Raw genomic sequence first — 7900 nt, 5'->3', positions numbered from 1 at the left:
CTCAAAGCCAAAACCGTTCCAGATTTATATGAATTAAAGCTACCTGTGGACCAAGAGATCTTTGACCTTGACTCTATCTTAACTTGATTGCTAGGCAATTATGAAGAATAAAGGATAACAATATCTAACTAAAAAGATCATTATGAGGATTAAATGAGATTTTGTCAATGTGTTTTACTCTAATCAAGGTAATGTATTAGTCTGACTTAACTAGGCTTTTCCATAACAATCAGACTCTTAGGACAAAGGGCATAAGTTTAAAATCATTTACATAATTCTGACCTAACATTTGTAAATACTTATATTTAAATCAGAATGTAGTTTTCATATAAAAGAGTCATCCATTGGCCTAGTAACAGGCTTCATGTCATATTCAGAAAAACAATTAATTATAATTATAAACATAAACAATATTGTTTTTAATGTAATATGTATCACCAAAGTAACAACTAATGGATCAAATTAACAACTTCCAGAGAAATATGTAAATTAAGTAGATGCTGGAATAACAGTCTTCTTATCCATAGGTTTTTTGCTGTAAAATTAATTCTATGGGTAGAGTTAATCATCTTCTTTATTTGAATTTGATCATTTTCCATATAGAAAATTTAAAAGTAACAACTTCAAAACTAGTAGAACTAATAAAACAGCTATCTGTAAGGTAGTCAGTTATATTATAAATATTAACTCAATAGTTTTTGCAAATGTTTCTTAGTGATGGTTCCATTTGAAAAGCATTTACATGGTTTTTTGTTTTTGTTTTTTTCTGTGAGGTAACAAAAAGAAAAGAAGATAAAAGTATTTACAAAATGATTTCGTTCAAAATGTTAGCCATGGCCGAGTGTGGTGGCTTATGCCTATAATCCTAGCACTTTGGGAGGCTGAGGCAGTTGGATCACTTGAGGTCGGGAGTTCGAGATCAGCCCGGCCAACATGGTGACACTTCATCTCTACTAAAAATAAAAAAATTAACCACGCATGGTGGAAAATGCCTGTAATCCCAGCTATTCACGAGGCTGAGGCAGAAGAATCGTCTGAACCTGGAAGGTGGAGGTTGCAGTGAGTTGAGATCGTGCCACTGTACTCCAGTCTGGGCAACAGAGTGAGACTCTGTCTCAACAACAACAAAAAACTAGCGACAAAAATCAAAAAACAAAGCAAACAGCACAACAAAAACTTCCAGAAAAAATCAAAGACAAAAATGAAGAAGGAATAGGAAAAGTGGAAACAGGAGGAAAAGAACAGCATAGAATGAGGACACATACAAAATAAATTTTCAAAGAATTAATCCTTAATTTTATTTTGCAGATTAATTTTACAAAAGGAAGAAATCATCTTACCGACTATCGAAACATACTGTAAGGCTACGTGAATTAAGATTCTGATAACGATTAAAAAATAGACAAATAAAAAAACAAAGACAGTAGTCAATTCCATGCTTATGTTAATATAAGAGTTTGTGTATTTAAAAAGTGACATTTTGAATTCTGGGGGAAAATGAACTGTATAATAAAAGATGTTATTTAAACAACCCTCTATTTAGGAAAAAAGAATTACCCTACTCATACTGTATGTGAAGAATACTTTCCAGATAGATTAAACATCCTAACATAAATACAAAAAGGAATGAATAATAGAACATAGTAAAATTATTTCTGTCTCCCTAATCAAGACATAAAATCTCAAAATCATAGTTCAAAGAAAAGAGAATTTTTAAATTATTTAAACTTTTCTTTTGAACAAACAAGAGACTGATGTGGCAGCCACAGGTAAGAATGTATCATTAAGATATACAGTGTATCGTTTGTTCTATCAGCCAAAAATTAGAGATAATATAAACAGTACATACACATATCATCTGTTAATAAGAGTGAAGTAGGCTGGGTACAGGGACTCACAACTATAATCCAACCACATTTGAAGGCCAAGGTGGGAGGATCACTTGAGCCCAGGAGTTCAAGACCAGCCTGGGCACCATGGAAAAACCCCATCTCTATCAAAAAATACATATATACGTGCATAAATTATCCAGATGTGGTGGTGCACACCTATAGTCTCAGATACTGAGGAGGCTGAGGTGGGAGGATTACTTGAGCCCAGGAGGTGGAGGTTGCAGTGAATGGTGATTGAACCACTGCACTCCAGCCTGGGTGACAAAGAAAGACCCTGTCTCAAAAAAAAAAAAAAGAGTGAAGTAAATGTTCATATACTGCCTAGAACACTTCATATTATGTTGTTGAGTGAGAACAGCAAATTACAAAATGTCTTAATAAAATATTATAATATGATCCCATTTCTGTGAGAAAAGCAATACACACACACACACACACACACACACACATATGTGCTCAGAAAATTTTTAGAAAAATAGATGCAACATTTGCCAATTTGTTAATACTGTCATCACTAGTGACCAAAACTGGAAGAGAGGCTGAGGAGCTTTCATGTTATACCATCCATAATTATCAATTACTCTGATGTGTTTTTTTAAATACAAGCATGTACTACACATGTAATTTTCCTGAATTAAACTTTATTTTTATAATAGTTTTAGATATACAGAAAAATTGGAAATTGTACATGGTTCCCATAACCCCATGCCAAATGTCTCCTTACATACATTAATATGGTACATTTGCCAAAATTAATGAATCAGTACTAATACATTATTATTAAATAAAGTGCATGGTTTATTCAGATTTCTTTAGTCTTTTCCTAATGTCCTTTTCCTGTTCAAAAGTCCCATTTGGGATGGCACATTACATATAATGGCCGTGTCTCCTTAGCTGTGGCAGTTTCTCAGACTTCCTTGTTTTTGATGAACTTGACAATTTTGAGGAGTATTGGTCAGCTATTTGTAGGATGCCTCTCTATTGGAATTTGTTTAATGTTCTTCTCATGATAAGATTGGGGTTTTGGGTTTCAGGGAAGAAGATGATGAAGGTTAAATGTCATTTTCAATCACATCATATCAAAGGTAAATGTTATCAGCATGATTTATGACAGTCCATGATGACCTTAATCACCTGACTGAATTAGCATTTGTCTGGTTTCTCCACCTGTGAAGTTCCCCTGCCCACCCAGCCCTGTTTTCACACTGTACTCTTTGGAAGAAAGTCACTACGCACAGACTGCACTTATGAAGCGGGAATTTATGCTCGCCTCCTTTAGTGTATTTATACAAAATATTTGGAATTCATCTATACAGGAAATGTGTCTCTTCTCCCACATTTGTTAATCTGTTCAATCATTTATTTCTGTAAGTACGGACTCATGGATATTTGTTTTATACTATTAGTTATAAGCCAATACTACTTTATTTCTTTTATTGCTAAAATTTTTCCAGCTTTGGCCATTGAAAGCTCTTTCAATGTTGGCTCCTGTACTTCTTTGACATATCTCCACCCATGTGTTTTGTCGTGCTTTTGAGTAATTTCTTTTTTTTTTTTTTTTTTTTTGAGACGGAGTCTCGCTCTGTCGCCCAGGCTGGAGTGCAGTGGCACAATCTCGGCTCACTGCAAGCTCCACCTCCCGGGTTCACGCCATTCTCCTGCCTCAGCCTCTCCGAGTAGCTGGGACTACAGGCGCCCGCCACCACGCCCGGCTAATTTTTTGTATTTTCAGTAGAGATGGGGTTTCACCGTGGTCTCGATCTCCTGACCTTGTGATCCGCCCGCCTCGGCCTCCCAAAGTGCTGGGATTACAAGCGTGAGCCACCACGCTCAGCCTTGGGTAATTTCTTACTTGCTGGCACTACAAGATGCTCTGGGCTTTTTGTGCATTTTTTTTTCACCAGCCCTAGAATCAGCCATTTCTCCAAGGAGCCCAGGTTCCTTCTATTGGAGAATGGTATTAGAAACAAAGATCTGGGCACTAAATATGTTCTTCACAACTAGAGTATTTTTGCTTCTAAGTCTCGCTGTTCACAGAACAACAACAACAAAAAAGTCTATATATACTAACCTCTGTAAATACAAATATCTATAAATATTTCTATAGCAACCACCTGTATCTACATTTAGCAAAACATGAGTTCAGGCCAGTCGTATGGCTCATGCCTGTAATCCCAGCACTTTGGGAGGCCGAGGCGGGCGGATCACTTGAGGTCAGGAGTTCCAGACCAGCCTGGCCAACATGGTGAAACCCAGTCTCTACTAAAAATACAAAAAAATTAGCCTGGCATGGTGGCAGGTGCCTGTAATCCCAGCTACGTGGGGGGCTGAGTCAGGAGAATCACTTGAACCTGGGAGGCTGAGGTTGCAGTGAGCCAAGATTGTGCCATTGCACTCCAGCCTGGGCGACAAGAGCAAGATTCCATCTCAAAAAACAAACAAACAAAAAAACACGATTTCATACTGACTGTGTCCAATTCCAAGCCAATACTACACCATGCTAGTCTCTTTCTCTTGTGTGTCTGTGGATTTTCACTCCAAAAGTGGGAAATCTGGGTCCCACCATGTACTACTCATGTACTTAATTTTTTGATTCCATTGTACATGTACGTCAGTATCAGAATTATTTCCTGTACACCTATGAGGAACAACTTCATCAACCATAATATAGAGCTCATGTGCAGTTTCTTTTACCTTTAGTCTTACCGACTCTACTCGTTTCCAAAGTCAACATCTTTTGGCTTCACCCTCCTCAGTGAGATGGTTTCTTTTTTTTTTTTTTTTTTACAGTTGTACTGCAGATATATTCTTGTTACAATCTCCATTTCTTCCTGAGATCCTTCAATCTCCTATACAATGTTTTTGTAATTTCATACTTCAGGGTTCACTCTTTCTTCAGTAAAGTTCTATGGGTTTTGACAAATGCATAATGCCATGTATCTACAATTACACTATCACACAGGATCGCTCTACTATCCTAAAAGTCCCCTTTGCTTCACCTATTCATCCCTTCCCCCTCCCCCACAACCCCTGGAAACCACTGATTACTTTATTGTCTCTACAGTTTTGTCTTTTTCAGAACGTCATATAACAGAAATCACAACAGTACGTAGCTTTTTCAGACTGGCTTATATAATTTAGGAAAAAAATTTTCTAAAGCAAGTAATTAAGATGTAATTCATTTAAAGTTTAGAAAAAGGAACATAAATATCTAGTATAAAGTTTATAAGCATCAAATTTAAAATTAATGGTCTTTATAGTGCTCAGAGTCACTAGGATATGATAGAAAATACCCAACAAGTGTCCTTTGTGAAAAAGTCCTTAATTCTTAGCCCTGTAAATCAAGGCAAGAACTGTCCGCAGGAGCACACTGGCCAGTCTTAATTGCTGGGGATGGCTGGTCTAACGGGAGAGGTAACTTCTAAAGAAACTAGGATTTATCCACAGCTAGAATTCAAACCATTTAAGGGATATGGTTAAGAGAGTAATTTTATTCTAAATTTGTTATTTCAATACCAGACCTTTCGAGAAACCATATTATGTTTAAAAACCAAATACCCATAGGTATGATACAGTCAAAAATATCCCCCACATGGCTTAATAGCGTACTATTTAAAGTGCAAAAATTATACCACACAGAAGCATGAGAAAGAAATGTAATGATCAAGCGGTTAAAGGGAATGTATTCTACTTAAGGACAAACGATTGTTTCTTGAAAAATGGCGTTTAGACAAACCGCAAGCAAAAATATATTTAAGACATTAAAAAAATTTATTGCTAAACCAACATCATTAAGTAGGAGAATGTTATTTAAATTTAATACTGGAGTCGAGATAGATAAAAATAAATCCTTATGAATTATTCAAATAGAAGATGCAGACAGTATTTTGTTTTTAGACTCCTAGGTACCACTCTCACTACAGTTCTGAGTCAACTACTTGTATTGTGGTGTCCTTAACTCATGCCAAAGCCAGGAAGTCCTGAACCAGAAATCTTCCAAGAAAGCCTATTCTTATGCGATATTTAATCTGATCTTTTTGGCAAGTAAAGACTAAGAATAATTTTGGATTGGGCTTCTGAACTTTTTGGCTGCTTATCTAAAGCGAATAGAACCAAACTACTGAAGGCTTTTGTACTTAAAACAAACAAACAAACAAACAACAACAACAACAAACCACTTCTTTAGGGAAAAAAAGATAATTATATTATTTCTTTAAAAACTAATTCAAAGAAGATTTGAGTTACACCTTCTAGATTTAGGCCAGAAAATTATATTCTTTCTTATGATCAGAGAATAATAAGAAATAAATACCTATGGGCTTCTCTCAGAATAGGCATATCTTTCCCAAATTCTTTAAGATGTCTAGCATAAAACTAGGTCACTACCCGGGATTATTTAAATTTGAAAGATTTGGGGAACTGAGAGTGCAAAAGCCTGGTAAGAGTTGTCAAATTATCTAAGATTTTGTTTAGTTGAGACCTTTAAAAATTACTTTTAGCCAATGGAATGGAGGCAGTTTTTTATAGAAATTAACATTTTTCACCTACAAATTGGCAAATATTCTTAAAAATTATAACATGAAAAAAGTGAGGATATAAGGAAATGGACACCTATATATTGTTGGTGAGAGAATAAATAATTCTTAGACTATTTTAGTAATAAAAGTAAAAAACCATTAAACCATGTGTATCTTCAACTCAGTAATTCTGTTTTCACTCAGGGAATGGGTCTGAGGATTTAGTTACAAGGATATTCATCAGATAACTTACAATGGTAAATATCAGAAACATCAAAATGTCCAATGATATGCATCCTTGATTTTAATAAACAAAAAAAGAACATAAATGATCCTTCTAAACCTTTTAACTTTACCAATAACCTTATTGGATAAGTGCAATTCTATTCCCACTGAGGAAATTTACATGTGAGGAGATTAAGTAACTTGCTTGAATTCATACCACTGATAAGCAGCAGAACTGGGATTTGAACCTAGGTTACCTCAGTCCAGAGTCCATACAGTTAATCACAATGAACTATAGTTATGGCTAATATTGACTGAGTTCCTACTATGTCCATCAAGCTGAGCATATTACCTGTCATATTAACCTCTCTAGTTCTCACAACAACGCTATAAAGTAGACACCCATTATCTCCATCTAATTCTTAAAGAAATTGAAGTCATTCTCAGTAATAGGAATATTTCTTCCAAGCTTGTTTTCTGCCATTAACCCTTACCCCTGTTCTTGCTGTTCCAGTTAAAAAATAATTCATCAAGCACAGAACACTAAGACTTTCTTCACTCTTAGAAATCCACTCCTCCTTTACTATGCAGCCATAAAAAATGATGAGTTCATGTCCTTTGTAGGGACATGGATGAAGCTGGAAACCATCATTCTCAGCAAACTGTCGCAAGGACAGAAAACCAAACACAGCATGTTCTCACTCATAGGTGGGAATTGAACAATGAGAACACTTGGACACAGGAAGGGGAACATCACACACCGGGGCCTGTTGTGGGGTAGGGGGAGAGGGGAGGGACAGCATTAGGAGATATACCTAATGCTAAATGACGAGTTAATGGGTGCAGCACACCAACATGGCACATGGATACATATGTAACAAATGGGCACGTTCTGCACATGTACCCTAGAACTTAAAGTATTATATATATATATATATATATATATATATATATATTTAAAGAGAAAAAAAATCCATTCCTCCTTGAGATCTGGGGAGGCACATGTAGATTTGAAAATCTTCCCTTGATTAATTTCAAAATCATTCTCTTGAAAAGATTTTTTTATAGAACTGTATTTTAAGGAAGTGGCCCTCTTCTAGTTTCACTGAAGATGGGAGAGGGTGTATGAGTTTTTATTCATATTAGCATGTTTCAGCTAGGCAAATGGAGTCAATGTGCTCTTTTTTTTTTGGGACTGAGTCTCAGTCTATCACCCAGGCTGGAGGGCAATGGCATGATCTCAGCTCACTGCAACCTCCGGCTCCC

The sequence above is a fragment of the Nomascus leucogenys genome, chromosome 3 (assembly GCF_006542625.1).
Source record: "Nomascus leucogenys isolate Asia chromosome 3, Asia_NLE_v1, whole genome shotgun sequence".
Lineage (NCBI taxonomy): Eukaryota > Metazoa > Chordata > Mammalia > Primates > Hylobatidae > Nomascus > Nomascus leucogenys.
Note: the sequence above shows the minus strand (reverse complement) of the source record.